Here is a 19,198-nt window from a genome sequence, read left to right on the forward strand (position 1 = left end):
CGATGGTTTCCGTAATGCAATGTTTCATTGTCAGTTAGTCGTGGTTCTTGAAGAGCAAGGATGAGAATTGTTTGTTGGTCGATTTCTTACGTGAGATTATTTAGTTTTCTTGTTTGGATCAATGCATCGATGTCTAGTTTTCAAATGCGTGTTTTCTGATTTCAGGGAAATTCACCAGAGATATCCGATATTCTCTGCTGTACTAGCCTGGACTCCCCAGAATCCGAAAATCCAGCTGCCGCCTGGCGACGGGCGGATTGTATACCACCTGTGGTAAAATTGACTTTGCTTGCACAGTTCATAATCGGTTGTGTTTCATTGGTTTGGCCTGGGTGATACCAGGACCAGACAGGACCAGAGGGTGTTGAAGCCTTTGGAAGCAAATATTTTCAGCCGAGCTCATTGAGCTAACAGACGGCGACCAGAGTACCGGTGATTTTCACTCTGACGTGTCTTGATTTTTGGTTCAACGGATTGAGTGGCCGTTCAGGATTGTGTTAGTATTTGGTTCACCCCAAGTATTTGATTTCCTCGGTACCACCCATATGTGGGAGGCTTTCCCCTATCCGCCACATGGGATTATTATTATTATTCTTATTATTATTTCATGAGCAAATCCGATATGGTGTATCTTCCCACCGCTGAAATAGATGTGTACAGTTCCCTTCAATATTTCCATCACATTAATATGGGTTATAATTACGTTACATTGCTGCTAGTAGACATATTTATCACTGGTTCTTCGACAGTTGCTAAATTTTACTCCATCAAAGGAATTAGGTGCGCAGCATTGTTGCAATACAGACGTTCAAATTATCCGTTTTCTGCAATTTCACTTCGATACCAGATCGTTCTACTCAGATTCAGCCAGTCAGTCTTAATGTGGATATCCGACTACGATTCTCATCATATGATAGACTGGGTAAACCACATTCTTAATCGGAATGTTGAATCTAGATCACTTACCTATGACAGGGCCTGAATTCTTAAAAACTATGGAAAATACTAATACAAATTGCTTATTACAAATACGTCGTTTAAAGATAAATACACTCCTGGAAATTGAAATAAGAACACCGTGAATTCATTGTCCCAGGAAGGGGAAACTTTATTGACACATTCCTGGGGTCAGATACATCACATGATCACACTGACAGAACCACAGGCACATAGACACAGGCACAGAGCATGCACAATGTCGGCACTAGTACAGTGTATATCCACCTTTCGCAGCAATGCAGGCTGCTATTCTCCCATGGAGACGATCGTAGAGATGCTGGATGTAGTCCTGTGGAACGGCTTGCCATGCCATTTCCACCTGGCGCCTCAGTTGGACCAGCGTTCGTGCTGGACGTGCAGACCGCGTGAGACGACGCTTCATCCAGTCCCAAACATGCTCAATGGGGGACAGATCCGGAGATCTTGCTGGCCAGGGTAGTTGACTTACACCTTCTAGAGCACGTTGGGTGGCACAGGATACGTGCGGACGTGCATTGTCCTGTTGGAACAGCACGTTCCCTTGCCGGTCTAGGAATGGTAGAACGATGGGTTCGATGACGGTTTGGATGTACCGTGCACTATTCAGTGTCCCCTCGACGATCACCAGTGGTGTACGGCCAGTGTAGGAGATCGCTCCCCACACCATGATGGCGGGTGTTGGCCCTGTGTGCCTCGGTCGTATGCAGTCCTGATTGTGGCGCTCACCTGCACGGCGCCAAACACGCATACGACCATCATTGGCACCAAGGCAGAAGCGACTCTCATCGCTGAAGACGACACGTCTCCATTCGTCCCTCCATTCACGCCTGTCGCGACACCACTGGAGGCGGGCTGCTCGATGGTGGGGCGTGAGCGGAAGACGGCCTAACGGTGTGCGGGACCGTAGCCCAGCTTCATGGAGACGGTTGCGAATGGTCCTCGCCGATACCCCAGGAGCAACAGTGTCCCTAATTTGCTGGGAAGTGGCGGTGCGGTCCCTTACGGCACTGCGTAGGATCCTACGGTCTTGGCGTGCATCCGTGCGTCGCTGCGGTCCGGTCCCAGGTCGACGGGCACGTGCACCTTCCGCCGACCACTGGCGACAACATCGATGTACTGTGGAGACCTCACGCCCCACGTGTTGAGCAATTCGGCGGTACGTCCACCCGGCCTCCCGCATGCCCACTATACGCCCTCGCTCAAAGTCCGTCAACTGCACATACGGTTCACGTCCACGCTGTCGCTGCATGCTACCAGTGTTAAAGACTGCGATGCAGCTCCGTATGCCACGGCAAACTGGCTGACACTGACGGCGGCGGTGCACAAATGCTGCGCAGCTAGCGCCATTCGACGGCCAACACCGCGGTTCCTGGTGTGTCCGCTGTGCCGTGCGTGTGATCATTGCTTGTACAGCCATCTCGCAGTGTTCGGAGCAAGTATGGTGGGTCTGACACACCGGTGTAAATGTGTTCTTTTTTCCATTTCCAGGAGTGTATATGAAGTAACGAGATAACAGTTTAATTATAGGAGCAGAGCCCCATCCATCATAGCAGAGCAGTGCAAGATTGGTTTTAGGGCCAAGAGAGGATAAAGCTGTTACCATTTGTTATACCAAACATCAACCAGATACAGAATATGTGTGCAGAGGTAAGGTCATTGCCATATGGGCCTAAAAATGCAAGCGACCTTTGGACGAATATAGAAAACGTATGGAGGGAAGTAAACCATCACGCTACACTATCGACGACTTAATGAAATCAGTGCCCCTACGCCTTCGAGAAATCTTACGTAATGTTGGTGGGTGGGTTGGTTACTAAAAGTATACTCATCCACAAAACCCATGTGGACAGTTATCTGATAATCGGTCAAGCTTTGCTTTGTCGCAGCTCTTTAGCATACAAGTCCATTTACTTTCAGTTTCCTCCATACAAGTCTTACAGTGCAAGGTAATTGAAACATCTCATCCACTCGATGTCAACTGAGGAATTAATTGGTGCACGTGTTGTTCAACACACCGTAGGGGTCACCCTCACTGTGTATGTTTTGAGTGTGTGTGTGTGTGTGTGTGTGTGTGTGTGTGTGTGTGTGTGTGTGTGTCTTCGTATTCAGGCACAATCTGAATCAATACTATTAACATTAGAGAGACAACCAACAATAAATATTGCATCAAATATAACTGTAAAGTATTTTAATGCGATGGGAAGTTACAAACTTAATTTTTACCCAACCCACGTCCTGCGTATTACGTTAAGTAAGTAGGATGTATTAAGTCCATAATATCGTTAGGAGACACTGTGAGCTCTTGTTGTCGCGGCTCGCGACAAGTGCAGCGATTAGCAGTGACCAATGCCGCAGCGATTTGTTTATGTTGGCTGAACGTGGACACTGCAGCAGTCGCTTCGCCATAAACAGAAATAAATCACCTGACTGATGTGAGAGGACATCACTGTCTGCATGTTCGTATAGTAACAAACGTTAGACTCTACTCACATGTGCCATCGAGGAATTGCAAAGGGTATCATGTCATTAGTCATCAGAATATTTACCAGTGATGAAATGTCCACTCTATTTGAATCCCAAAAAAAAATGAGAACTTTCTCACAAAGTAATGTGAGATGATACCAAATTTTATTTAAGACGCAAAAATTAACTGCAGAGCTTTCATGCACGCAGTAGTAGCACACAAGGAAATATTATATCTTGGCAGTGTATATTTCATTTCCTCTTCTCATATCAACGCCCTTGTTTTAGTATGATGTGAGAAAATAAGCACGAAAAACTAAAGTTCCTGATAAGCATAGAAGTCATTTCCTCTTCTCAGATCATAGCTTTTGTTTTAGTAAGAAACAAACAAACAAACAGTTTAGGGTTCTGAAGCATAATACGACACCAGATTCTTACAGTAGGCGCTATCCGAAAAGCAAAAACCAGGGAGCTGTACATTCTTTTGTCCAACAGTTTGTTTCCTTTCGTGCATTACTACCGCTCGGAGATTCTTATTTAAGGACTTATGGGCATCAAGTTCTTCAGCAGAATAAGCCCTATGTTATTGTGCTAATTACGGTATGGAAAAAATGCAACATAGACGAGTTCCCTTAGAGCAGTGAGGATATTTGCACATGTCTGTATTCAGCAACGACTGCCAGCTGCCACAACACTTCACAGAATCCATGCGGCAGGCAACATAACTGTGCCTGCACTTCAGACTTCATTCAGTAAGACGTCAGGAGATGGACGGAAAAGTCAAATTAACGTCACTTTCCGAGTCGTATTCAATCAGGATTGAGGTGTTAGTAAGATAGCCGAGCGTTCTAGCAATTACACTTTCATAATTCCCACATGAGTATTCCCATAGCCAAAAGAACCCGTTAGTGTGAAACCATCGGGAACTGCAATAATTTAAAATTGCAAGAACTTGAGACAACATGGCTTCTTCTCTTCGCTGGTTGACCTATTACTGTTATTTAGGATTCTCTCCGTCCTAGGTGCAGTGCAAATGGAACTTGCCATTCATGAGACGCTTTCCGCTATTCTTGACAAACATCAGCAACTTGTAATCACTGCGAGTTACCACTGTGTGATAATAATGATACAGGTTGTCAGTAGTTGTGGTGTTGTTGTTGTCAAACTGCTTACAGTAACGTTAATGGTGGCGCACATAATTTAGCGCTGCCTACGTACTTAAGTAAAGATAGTGTGGTGGCGTCGTCGCTTCTCTTTATTTGGCATCAGCTTGAGTATCCGATTTAATGAACATAGTACACCATTCTCGGACTGCTAATGATACAGTATGACTACAGAGATCATCGTGCGGGTATTACATTAATTGTGCAGTGAATTCCTTAATAAATGTTACACGCAGCTACTCGGCTGGAATGGCTCATTACACAGGCACTCTACTTTGCACTTGGTTAAGTAATCAGTTCGCTGTAATCTTACTTCTACTGCTCGTAAATACTTGTATACTGACCATTAGTTATTTGACTAAATGTGCGCTAGAATCTGATTTGCATGTGTATGACATGGGTTAGCGCCGTCACAAAGCAGTGACTAAGGGTTGGATGCCGTTGAAGCCCCGTTACATTGATGGCAAGAAAAATGTTCACAAATCACCTCTATTGCCTCAAAAAAAACAATTGCATCTTAAATATCGTAGGACTGACGTCCACATTGTCACAGTGCGTTGAAATATAGCAACGACGACAGATGAATATTTGTGACCGACCGGGCTTCGAACCTGGACCTCCTGCTTACTACACAGACGTGCTGATCTCTCCAGTATTTTTTTTTATTTTTTAAGTCTGAGAAGACTTTCATCACTAGGTAGGCGGAGGCAAAGAGGACAGGGGTCGAAGATCCGAGTCCTGGGCACATTGCCTCCCCCAAACCTGTCACTGAGTAGCTGCATTATTCCCATGTATGCCATGTTTGTTCCCATATATGCCTTAAATTGTAGAACAAAATTGAAGTGGTAATTAAGGTAAAATAAATTACAGATTGCCCCCTCCAGTGGCGGGCGTTCCTTGTAGAACGTAACTTATAACACCAATTGAAGGAAATCAGCCCTCGGTCACTATTTTTAACAAATTAACCTGGTTTCGACACTGCTAGGAGTGGCCACCTCAGAATTTAAATCAAAGAATGGTCTATATTCTATGACATGGTCACAGAATTATAACTAAAAACGCATGATAGAATATAAGTACGGAATCGTCGTAAAATAATAAATATGCCAAAAGGGCATTAGTCACAAAAATATTAAAGATAAAGAAAACTGTGATGGCGAGTCACTAAGGCCTGCTCGTTACTTGCGTGATGCAGGTTGACTTAAATTCTGAGGTAGACACTCCTAGCAGTGTCAAAACTAGGTTAACTTGTTAAAAATAGTGACCTAGGGCTGATTTCCTTCAATTGTAACTATTCGCGGTCTCTGAACGTGCGGCCATGTACAAGATTTTGCGATAACTTATAACAGTCAAAATGGTGAGTGAAAAATACATAACAAACATTCATTCAGAAACATATTCAGAATTTAAGTTATTATGCACTGGATGCATATGATGTCTGTAATAAAGCCATATGTTTTTCAACAAATGAAAGAAATTTCGGAGACGGAGGAATTTTGCCAAATTAGAACAGTTCTGGCTTTAGAACCGACGTAAAAGAAGATTCCAGGAATAAAAAAATTGAAAGTATTCTGCTACTAATCAATAAAACTGTCCACCTATTTGTGGGCCACGTAAAGCAGTAGAAAAAATTTTTTGAAACCATTCCTTATATTTGTTATTCTTCTTCAGCTTAAAATGTTCTTTAGTAATATAAAACATGTACTTTTCTAAGTTAGAAGTTTTCTTTGTTAACACGTAAAACACAAACCGTCCCAGAAGCCACGAAAAACCGTTATTCTTTGCTGACGGGTAGATTCTATTTTCACATAAGCGAATGTGTGCTACAGTTTCTACAAACCGACATTTGTTGCAGTATGGAGATGGTCTCAATTTGATTTTCCATAATCGTTACGTTGTGGGCACGGTTTCGTTTACATCGTCGTACCACACGGCACTGACTCTAGTTGGTAGAATTTTATTGCTGATGTTTTTCCAGACGTTCATCCAGTTTTTAGTAGGTTAATTTACCGGAATTGTGTTGTAAAGACGATGTCTCATAATATAATCATAGACGTTTCTAGTGTTAGTATGTGCTGGTGGAGGTCTTATATAGCTGCAATCGACGTAGTACTTTCGGACGTAATCTAGGCTGTTATCTATATGTGCTACATTAACAGGAGCGTTCCTGTCCCCAGGATCTAACGAGAGGAACAGAAGCTTCGTGATGTCTGTCTTAGTGGCATGTATTACTATAACAGCACGAATTAGAAACTGTGCGTCACATCTAGATTTAACGTCTTTAATTCCAAGTCCTCCGTTTTGCTCTGCAAAGTCGCCATGTGGAAGGGTACTTTGAAGATATTTTGTTTCCACACATACTAACACGCTGCAGCTAGTATTTTATATGCGCTGACCTGCGGTATCGGTAAGACTGCTGCGACATGAAATATTTCGCTAAGTATGTATGTATTTATAAACTGAACTTTCTGCAGTCGGTCTAACGATTGCATGTCATGGTACTTCAACAAGGCTCCGATGACATTACATTTCCGCTCCCAGTTGTTCGTAGCCATGCGCTTGAGATTCGCCCTTAACCAAAATCCGAGTTGGAATCTCTCTTCAGTTACATCTAACCAGTGCGCACCTATTGCACTTTGTAAGAATGGAGATGCAGTATTCTGGATTTAAAATTTTGTAAATTTGTGGTAAGATCTTATGGCACCAAGCTGCTTAGGTCATCGGTCCCTAAGCTTACTCACTACCTAATCTAACCTTAACTTACATTATGGACAACACACACACCCATGCTAGAAGGAGAACCCGAACCTCCGACGGTGGGCACTATTAGGACACAGCAGACAACCTCTCTGCAGCACCTATCTACACACGCTCCTCATCAGACGTGAATTTCCATCTTTGCCGCATACCACATGCGCGATACCCCCCCCCCCCCCCCCCCTCTTACCCACCATCCATTATTCCACTCGCTCGGGGCCACACTGTATTCCCGCGAGGGTTCGGACGATGACGTGTGTCTAGCACTGAAAACTTTCGATGACCCGTCGAGCCCTGAATAATTATATAGGATGTTTCAGGAGGAATAGTAAATATTGTAGGAAGTGGTAGTATAGACAAATTGCAAAAAAAAAAAAAATGCCATATGACATGTGTCCAATTTTTTTAAGTACATATAGCTGGGTTCAATGCATTTTCGTTTCGTATATCGGTCGTTACAGGGCCCAGTTGTCTACACTTCCTTGAAAATGAGCACCCAGCGTTATTGGAAGAGATTCCTTTGGCTACAAGAACGTGCGTGTTCCTCCAGCATGACGGGGCTCCTGAACATTCTAGTCGTCAGGTAACACATTATCCAAGCCTAACATTTCCCGGAAGATGGAGCAGTAGATATGGGCACTTTTCTTGGCCGCCAAGGTCCCCGGACCTTATCTCTTTCGATTTTTGCCTGCATGGATGGTTAAAGGCGAAGTCTACAAAGAAAATGTACACCGAAGAGCCGATTTGATCGTTGGGATTATGAATAGCGCAGCCCTCATAAAAGAACACAAAGACAACCTCAGAAGAGCTACACGTGGTGTTATCAAGAGAATTCAAATGTGCATTGAAGTTGGTGGGGAACTTTTCGAAAATCAACTTTGAACGTCCTCATTTGCCTTTCCTTTGAGTTAGTTAGGTTTACGTACTAACAGCTATATCTCTGTACTCAATAAAAAGCGGATGCATTTATTTGGAATTTTTTTATGCATTTCGTCTGTACTACCACCTGCTAAAATATCTACTATTCCTCCTGAAACACCCTGAATATGGATATATGTGTGGTGTCTGTTCTTTCGGACATGTCCGAAAGAAAAGACACTACGGATCCGGATTCGAACCTGGTCAGGCATCAATTTTCATCTGACCCGTAGTTCTGTGTTAACGCCCATGACAGCCTGGACATCTGTCCTTCGATATTTAATTGATTAACAAGGCTGTCTATTTCTATTCGTAGTGTCTGTTCTTTTGGAAATGTCCGAAAGAACAGACACACACACATACATTTTTATCTTAAGTGCTATTTGTAAAATGTTTGGCAACTCAGCGATAGTGCCGAACTGGAGCTGCATCAATCTACTCATATCATTAGATATAGTTGTAATTTTCTGAACAATCCCTCTTTAATAAGTGACAGCGACAGTGTCCTCATCGTTTACTTTGTCGGAAACCTGCTTCTTTCTGCCCTAGCCTATAATACAGCCATGGGTGATTGCTCACATTCTTGATGCCTCAATAAACGTGCTACTGCTACTGTAGCCAAAGATTCAAATCCAACTGGAAAAGTATGTTTCAAGTCAGATGGGTTTGCTCCAACCCTGCCGTCATTGAAAACGATCATAACGAAATTAAGTATAGGACACCTATGCTTGTTGTAATTGTTTTTTGAAGCTTAGGGCTGGAAGAATAGAAACATCAAATTTTCGTCATATGGCATATTCGAATTCACCTTAAGTCTTCACGTTTCGAGCCAAGGCAGGATATCCGTCAGAAAAGCTGACAACAAAAAACCAGGCCATGCCTGTCTTCTGGCGGATGTGCCAATGACAGTGATCTCACTAACAATATTGTACAGCAAAGATACGTTACAACAACTGGAGAAGCTCCAAAATTGTGAATCGCGTCTGGTGAATACGCTTTCAAGGTTTCGGTCCGATTAAGACATTAAAATAAAAATAGTTGTCCCAATTATTAATTTATATCATTTGGTTTGTACTCAGTGCATCAATTTATTACAGGTAATCGCACTCTAGCCCATAAACCTAGTTATAGAAACGCGAATAAGACTCATTGACATATAATGAGGATCTTGCGGCCCTTGCTACCTGCAACTTTGAGACGAAGCTATAGTCACTTCCGCGGTCACTCACAGAGCACATCAGCTGATATCCTTCTTGACAGTATAACTGAAACTTGGCAACAGCGCAGAATATGTTTGGCAACTCTGTGACCGACGAGTTACTTCCTTGATGGCACAGAACTATCCTGCTAAATTCAATTGATATTATCATGTCACTTCAATCGAATAATGTGATTTTCTATTGAAATGTGACATAAGGATCTCAATTAATGCTTTTGAGTCAACGAAAGTCGTTCCACACGGGAAATACAACTACTCTCGTCTCTTATGTTGCGATTTACCTGCAAGAGCGGCTAATGAGTCAATAAGTAAGTCAAACACACCCCATCTGTTCGCTAGCTCCTAGGTACAGTCGGCTAACAGCCGTGTTAGCGTGCGGAGCTGCTCCGCGCGCCGTCCGCCGCTCCGCTCTCGGTGGTGTTTACTTCCGCGTCGCGGTGTTTGTGTCTATCGAGTCCAGTACTAACGTACACCGTGGCGCACTCGTACCGCCGTGCAACGATTAAAGTAACGTTTCAGGCCGAACATCCACGACCCAGAGCTTTCGAAGTCGAACAGTTCATCCGAGAGGATCTACGTTTGAACCCCCAGGACGTAATCGGCTTACACTTTTCCATCACTGGAAGTATTGTCTACATAGAGATGTCGACGGAGGAAATTTGCACTGACATAATTCACCGTCATGCCACCGGACTAAAATTTAAACACTCTGATGGACATATGGGTGCTGTGACAGTCGCCCATGCTGGATTCGGTCTCCGGACATTGCGGGTGTTTGAGCTCCCGTTCGAGGTGCCTCTGGATGTGGTCATTGCCGCTTTCCAACCATATGGCACCGTCTTGGGTCACGTCGCGGAGAAGTGTCAAACATTTACCACCTACCCCGTACTAAATGGCGTCCGGCAAATAAAAATTGAGCTGACGAAACATGTCCCATCGTACCTGCTGATTGGCGGTGTGTGGGCCATCGTCATGTACGATGGACAGCCACGAACGTGCGCAGGATATGGCCAGGAGAGACATGTACGTTCCGAATGCCAACACCGCCGTTTAATACAGACGCCATTACTTGATGAAACCCAGGCTTCGACGGTCACGTCCTTATCCATCACCTACGCCAAGGTAGCACAGGACCCCGTCGTGCCACTCCCGACTGCGCCAGCAGCATCGTCAACGCCACCCGCCGTAGCACAGCGCGCCGACGACACAGGCACGGTGTCGCCTCCAGTGCTCGCTTCAGGACCGTCCGGATTGCGAACCGAAAACGATGTTCCTGTAGGAACCATGGACGTCGACCTCGGTGTCGTGCCGACGTCTGCCTTTGTCCAGACAGGTTCGGCGTCAGACGACGGACGACCTCATTCTGATTCAGAAGGCCACATCAGAAAACAGCGGTCGCCTCGCAAACACAGGAAACGACGACGAACGCCATCCGATGACGCCCTTTCTCAGACGGCCCCGCGAGATTTCGACCTGGTGTCTGACGGTGATTTCCCACATTGCGTCCAGTCACGCGATGTGGCAGCAATAGGCGCCCCTCCTGTGACGCCTCCTCTCCCTGCCTGGGACGTGTCCTCGCCGTTGTCAACAGATGATGACGGCAGTCCCGTTGCCACTCATGTTGCGCAATCCACAACACCCGTTCCGGAAGTACGTGACCGTCACATGTCCACGTCGTCAGCTTCTTGGGCCGATGACGTTGAAGAAGAAGTGGAACAGACTGCCAACGTGTCTGCACAGGAGTCCACGACGGCGACACTGGGCCTAGCGTCCCGCCAGAAATTATCACCACTGCGGCACCACCGGCGGGTCTCCACTTGCCGGCTACTTCTTCCGCACGTTCGGATAGCCGTACACAGCAATATCGTATCGCCACGATAAATCTTGCCACCACTCGTGCCCCCCATCAACTGGCCATGTTCCGAGACACTATTTACTCTGCGGATGTTGCCATAGCACTCTTACAAGAGGTGTTTGTGGATGACTTGCTAGTTCCCACCGGATACAATGCACATGTTTCCCCCCCCATCCGACACCGGTAGCGGCGTCGCCATCCTGCTACGCGACGGACTCCCAGCAGAGGACATCTACCTCCCCACCACGCGAGGTATGGCCCTCACACTGTTCGGCGTGCGTATTATTAATATCTACGCTCCGTCCGGAACTGGCCGCCGTCATGATCGACAAACTTTTTTTGCCGAAAGCGTCACACCCATCTTCACAGGTCCACTGGGCGATTTGGTACTCCGTGGGGATTTTAACTCGACACAAGAGCTAGCGGACCAACTCCCGCGATATTCACCTTGTGCATCTCTCTCAGTGGTCATCGACCGTCTACGACTTGTTGACACTTGGAAGAAGCTCCACGGAATTCATCCGGGCTATACATTCTGCACCTCTCACTCGTCAAGCCGCATAGATCGCATCTACGTTACTCGCTCCCTTGCTGATGGCACACGTCATGCGGAAGTCTAGCCTTTGGCCTTTTCAGACCATGATGCGTGCATCTGTGACGTCACTCTCGCCCGACATCGAGTGTGGCATAGTCGTGGTCTGTGGAAACTCAATGTCGCTCACCTGATCTCCTCAGACTGTCGCCGTATGGTCGAAGAAACGTGGGCACGCTGCCGCCATCGTCGAGAAGCCTATGACTCCACCTTATCATGGTGGCTCTCCTGTGCAAAACCGACCCTGAGGAAGACACTGACGAGTTATGGGAAGGAATTTAAGGCGTGGCAAACTAATACTGTGCACTTCTACTACACCATACTACGTGACTGTGCGACGATGCCTTTCTCGCCAGCCCGGCAGTCGATGGTCCATCGCACGAAGGCGCACATCTCCTTGATCATGCGGCGTTACTTGGAAGGAACTGTACTCCGTTCTCGTGCTTCTAATCGTATCCCTCAAGAACGTCCGTCGATGTACCACCTCCTTCAGGAACGACAGCGACGACGACGAGCTCTGATACAAGTATTCACTGATGTGGAAGGGCGCCGGCACGACACCCAACAAAGCATCGATCGTGCTCTCCAAGCTCATTTTGCCGGGCTATACGCAGCCGTAACGCATTCTGCAGCACTGATCGCAGAAGTCGCTCAGCTTACAACGAACACTCTTCCGGAGGATGCAGTGCATGACCTCCAAGACGACGTAACCACAGAGGAAGTGGTAGATGCTATCAAGGCGGGTTCCGATAACAAATTGCCTAGACCTGACGGTATACCCATCGAATTTTATAAAAGTTTTCACTATTTGTTGGCTTCCACGTGGACGGCAATCGCACTAGAGCTGATGTCACCAATGACAGTGGTCCCGTGCGCCTTTCTAGATGGCATCTCGTTTTATCCCCGTACATAAACCGCACGGGTTATAGAGGATCCAGGACTATCGATCAATTACTTTGTTCAACAGCGACATGAATATATTCACCCGGCTTTTGGCATTGCGACTCAAGAAGGTAGCACGTTACGTCACATCCTGCGACCAGACTTCCCCAGGAGGCGACAACAACATCCGTACGTCACTTTGCCGTTACGGAGACATGATAGCATTGGCGCATTATCGAAGTCTCCCTGGCGCCTTGGCTTCACTGGACTTTAGCCAGGCTTTCGACCGTGTTGACCACTTCTATTTGCGGACATTTCTTCAGCATATGGGATTTCCTGGTGGTATTGTCACAGAGGTTATGCGCCTGCTGAGTAGTGCAACCTCTAAAATCATGTACAATGGTCGCCTCACACCGCCCCTGGTCATCGCACGATCTGCCCTCTTTCCACGATTTTGTATGCTTTCGCTTTGGAACCCCTGCTCCAGGGCATGCACCAACGTTTGGAAGGTATGGCTGTGCACGGCCACCGTTTTTGTTGTACAGCCTACGCAGACGACGTAGTACTATATCTGCACAGTAAAGATGAAGTACGAGCAGCACTGACATGGGTGGCGACTTACGGCGAAGCGTTGGGGAGCTGCCTCAACGTGTCAAAATCGAAGGTCCTACTCATTGGTGAAGGCTTACCGGAGAGATGCGTTGCCTCCCTTAGTGTCGCCGCCACCATACGTTGTCTTGGACTTGATTTCGCAGCAGATCTGCGCCGCTCAGCGACTATCAATGGTAGACGCTTGCTACAGACAATCAGAGCAAATCTCGCAGATCACCGGATACGAGCTCTCGACGTTATCCAACGCGCGCAGTACGTGAACATGTATCATGCTTCCTGTATACCACACGTGGCTCAAGTACTACCAGTCCCAAATCTCCTGGTCCGACGACTGTTGATGGCTTTCGGCTCCTTCGTCAGGTCGGGGATGTTATTCAAGGTGCAATATGAATCCCTTGCACTGCCACGAGATCGTGGCGGGGTGGGACTCATCCACGTGCCGACTCGTGTCAAGGCACTTTACGTCAGCTCCCAACTAAAACTTTGGCATCGTTGCCCACAGAGCCTTACTAGCCTCCTGCTTCACAACTTTGCGCCGGCCTCCTTGTCCACCCCAGTACCGGTATCGACCATTCCAACCCCCTTTTATTACATCCAACGATTTTTCCTGGAGTTCACTTATGTCTACCGGTCCTTGCCACTTACACGTTTGTACCTCACGAAAACAGTCTCCGAATTGTTACAAAAGTGCCGCCCATCCAACCCCATCGAACGTAAGTATCCACAGTACGTGTGGCGACACATATGGAAGGCGATACATGCACGTTTTCTCGAATCAGACGTTCAATCAGCGTGGTACATCACCGTGAATGGCAAACAAGTTAACCGAGATCGTCTGCACCGCATCCATCTCGCCGATTCATCCCTCTGCACCCACTGTGGAGTGGATGACACGGATGTCCACCGGTTCCACTGTGGCACAGCGTTCGACGTCTGGACACTGGCACGGCGAATTTTGGCGTTTCTTACTCGACAGACACCAGCTCAGATCGACGTCCACATGCTTTTGTACCCCGATCACACTTTCTACCCCACCGCCAAACTCACTCTGTGAATTGGATCTGTGGCCACACGATCCGCTATCTTTTTACTTCTGGCGACAAGTCTACGCTAGGATATTGGACTTATCTCAACGAACGACACTGCGTCCTGATACGCAACCCAAGCTATAAGCAATATTTTTCCAATTTCTTACGGAGCACCTTCCATGACCCACCTCGTAGCTGGAACGTCCAAGCCCTGAGAAGCTGAAGACTGTATTAACCGAACCGAAACTCAACAAATCCGCTATCCAGAACCCACGCCTACGCAATGAGAAGACACGTTTGGACGAGCTGGCCTGCTGTAGGCGGAGACACTTCAGGCGCTCCTGTAACAACTGGTCTTTAACAAGTCGCACGACGACTTTATATATTTAAAAAAAAATTCCTTATTTATTCCTCATAATTTCTTCTTAAAGGAAAATGAAATTTGATTTAGGCTTTGAGAAACGTTTTTTTTTTTTTTTTTTTTTTTGTTTCAAAAGATTGCTTCTTCGCCATCCAGACACGAAGGAGACAAAAATTTTTGTTTACTGGAAGGCGAAACCGGTATAATTGGAGTATTTATTTTCAACAAAAAGAAAAAAGTGACAAGGGAGTGAGACTCGTCTGTCACTTTTGTTTCCTTCTTTTTCAAATGCCTTTTTTTAATTTATAATTAATCATCAAAATTCCGCAAGGAAAAAAAAAGGTAAGATGATTGCCTGTTAGGTATACGCTGCATTTATTCGCCTTTTGAGACTCGCTAAAAGTCAGATTTTTAATTCTTTTGTAGCATAGCTACAAGCAGGCAGATACAAACTCAATAACGGAATCGTAAGACAACGCTCGAGCATAATTCGTCTTGCTAGTTTTAGTAACCCTTAGTGTCAGAGCGAAAATCTTATGGTACTGCTAAACTCATAATGCCAGTTTTGATTTCTGCCGACATATTTTTTGTTGTTGTGAATACATAATTTTATCTATGAACTACCGCATTTTCATAATACTTCCGAATGATACAGGAAATGAAGTAAATACAGACCTTTTCGAAGTCAAACGTCGGTAATATCGTAATAATTTGTATTAAAATAGGCTCAATCGTCTTACAGTTATTTAATGCTTTATTAAGATGGACTGCCGTCGTGATGTTTCTGTTCATTAGCTTATTGAACGTAACAGTAATCATCAAAGAGAAATTAATCAACAGCAGAATTTTCTTTAACGATATCTAAAACAATCTGACAATGCTAAAGTAGTTTACAAATTCTACGCCTGTAGAAACATATTGGTTCTAACGATGTCATTAAACCAGTGTAGTTTGAAGAGTATTTTCGTCTAAAAATGAAGTGCCTTGACGGTTGATCGATCGAGAGCGGGAAAGGTAAAATTTTAAGAGTATATGACGAGAGAGGAAAGTGCCTGAGAGAGGACATCCCTATCAATACAAGTGCCTGAGAGACGACTTTCCTATCAATCTTCTGGATAGTTTTGTTTCCCAAATCAACGGAGAGCTTTAACATGCAGTAGCACAAGTGATGTAGTTTTGTCGGTCGATTTTCTTACACTGCGACTGAAAGGCGTCTCAGTTGTTGGCAACAAATTCCAGCTGTGATGCACACACCACTTGGGGCAGAATTCGTAGCCCAAAACACATTTTTGGAGCTATCAGATGTAAAATATTATGTTCACACTGCCCTTTCCTCGAGTTTAAGTTTTGTGGAGGCGCTCAGCATTTCATTTGTTCTTAGGAAGTTAACGATAAAGGCATCATAACTCGTCGCCACTAACAGTACTGCATAGGAATGCTCAATGAGTGACCTGATGACGTTCAATGATAGTCACTCCGTTGTTTTTTGTTGTTTCGAATTAGAGCATGCAGTACTCCTGCACCAGACTTCTGAACTTTGCCTGTTGAATGCAAATGTCGAATGATGGTTAAATGGTAATCCTTCACATATATCAGCAGACTTCCTTAATGTGGAAAATCATTCATGCCAGAACGACCTTTGTCGAAACAAGAATATCTTTTTCTAGCATATTTTTCCCAAAATCACTCGCTCCACACACAGTTCAAATCTTTCTAGCTTCATCTTCTACATTCACACCTCTGTTATACCGAAAGTAAATATTGTGTTCCTGATGTTTTACCTTTTTCCACTTGCGTTCAATTTTACAATTCTTAACCGTAGTTCACGATTTTCTGTTATGCAAAATCCAATGCTTAACTGTAAAATGACAACCAGAACCTCAGATTCTAAAATGACAGTTGATCATACACTAACAGCGTCGCGCCGCGTTCACCTGGGCGGTGCAGGATTTCAGGCGGTGGGTGGCGTCAGGCAGATGGCCGGTAGCCCCTGCAGCGCGAGGAAACGCTCGAGCGTAAGCTTTTCTGATCGAGACGCAGCCACGAGCAGTCCTGCGGAATTGTTTCTGGAAGTATTTGATATTGCTGGTGGGTAGAATGTGAAGCGAATTATCTTCGATGTTCAGTCAAACTCATAACTTTAGACGAGAGCAGCCATAATGGAAAAAAAAAAGCTTAGAGTGCACGACGATTACCACTAGACCACGGTCTCAGGCAATCGTACAACATCTAGGAAGTAGACAACACTTCCTCCTGACACTTCCCCATCTTAAAGTGTTGCCAGTTTGTGCAGATTGCCGGACTTAGAGTTGTCAGGAGCGGTTAGTTTTATTGGCCACCTTAAGTGAACGACTCGGACTTAGTCTCTGCGGCGGCCGGCCAGCGGTCAGTTTTTATGTCTAAGACTGTACATGTTTTCAAGGAAAACCAACAACACGTTGTAAACAATTAGGAAATTGCAAAAAAGAGACATGTGAAATGAATCACGTAAATGTAGGAAATTATTTTACGATAAGGATTGGTTGGTTGGTTGGTTGATTGATTGATTTGGGGGAAGGGACCAAACGGGGAGGTCATCGGTCCCATCGGTTTAAGGTAGGATGGGGAAGGAAGTCAGCCGTGCCCTTTCAAAGAAACCACCCAGCATTTGCCGGAAGTGATTTAAGGGAATCAAGGAAAACCTAAATCAGGATGGCCGGACGCGGATTTGAACCTCCCGAATCCTAGTCCGGTTGCTAACCACTGTGCCACCTCACTCGGTGAGAACAATTGATTCAATAAGAGATAGCCCACATATTTCAGGTACTTTTTGTTGTATTGGCTTGAAGAGCCAACATCGTGTTACTAGTGGAGGCCGAAAGGGATGGAAGAACTACACTGATGTGAGGTCTGGAACGTGACAAAGAATTAGAATTCAGAAAGCGGACGTAATTAGTTTGATACTTAACTTTAATCCATTAATGATGAACGTAGCTCTTAACGGTACATGATTCACAATATTATCTGTTCAGAATAGTAACTGAATATGGTGCCTTGCTAGGTCGTAGCAAATGACGTAGCTAAAGGCTACGCTAAACTGTCGTCTCGGCAAATGAGACCGTATGTAGACAGTGAACCATTGCTAGCAAAGTCGGCTGTCCAACTGGGACGAGTGCTGGGGAGTTTCTGTACACTAGACCTGCCGTGTGGCGGCGCTCGGTCTGCAATCACTGATAGTGGCGACACGCGGGTCCCACGTATACTCACGGACCGCGGCCGATTTAAAGGCTACCACCTAGCAAGTGTGGTGTCTGGCGGTGACACCACACTTTTAATACCTTGTTTCATCAAGTCTGTGACGGATCTCAATAAGGGTTAGAAAACTCACTCTGGATGTCGTGAAGCTCCTAGGTTCAGCTACATGTTTGTAGGTGTAGGTGTTCATAGTCTGATCGTGTGGTTTAGTCTGACAATAATTCTATGACAAAAAAGCCGCTGAAAATGCTTTATAGATCTCGCATTAATCCAAAAGCGGTAATATACATTAGTATAGTTACATTAAACAACCAGTCACAACTTAAGTCTTGTGGCAGATACTGTGGCATTTAATATGGAATTAAAGAATTTTTGGGTGGGCGCTTCTTTATATTTCATTAAGAGTAACTGAAATGGAATAAAATGGTTTATAATGTAATTAATAGTTACTCTGAAATGCTGCGATATTTCATAAATAATATCTCATTCGAATGGATTGTTGCGGTAAAAGTCTGTATTTGATCCTGTTTCGCCCAAAGGCCCCTCTCAAATATCTAATGAAATATAATACGTTGTGTAGTTTTTGTGATTCTAGTAAATGTGGATATCAGTTGTTAGCCTACAGACTTTACCTTACGTGGACAAAAGCGTTGCGCCGCGCGGAATTAGCCGAGAGGTCTAAGGCGCTGCAATCATGGACTGTGCGGCTGGTCTCGGTAGAGGTTCGAGTCCTCCCTCGGGAATGGGTGTGTGTGTTTGTACTTAGGATAATTTAGGTTAAGTAGTGTGTAAGCTTAGGGACTGATGATCTTAGCAGTTAAGTCCCATAAGATTTCACACACACACAAAAGCGTTCCGCAACAGCCAGACGAGAGAGATATGCGACGGCTTCGGATCGGGAATGTATTTGGTAGACGCAGGGTGGAGGCTGACAGATTCTATGAAAAATCAAAGGCAGATATAACGACATCACTGCGTTTGCAAACGCCTATGTAAAGTCGAAAACGTTTCCGGCTGGTTGGGATCGACAGTATGTAAATAAATTTGTTGCTTACTTGATTACATGTATTTTCCTATTTCTCGGTTGAGATCAGTGTCGTAAGATGGCGGCATTTGGTTGCACGAAAACTCCTTGC

This window comes from Schistocerca serialis, chromosome 6, assembly GCF_023864345.2.
Source record: "Schistocerca serialis cubense isolate TAMUIC-IGC-003099 chromosome 6, iqSchSeri2.2, whole genome shotgun sequence".
Lineage (NCBI taxonomy): Eukaryota > Metazoa > Arthropoda > Insecta > Orthoptera > Acrididae > Schistocerca > Schistocerca serialis.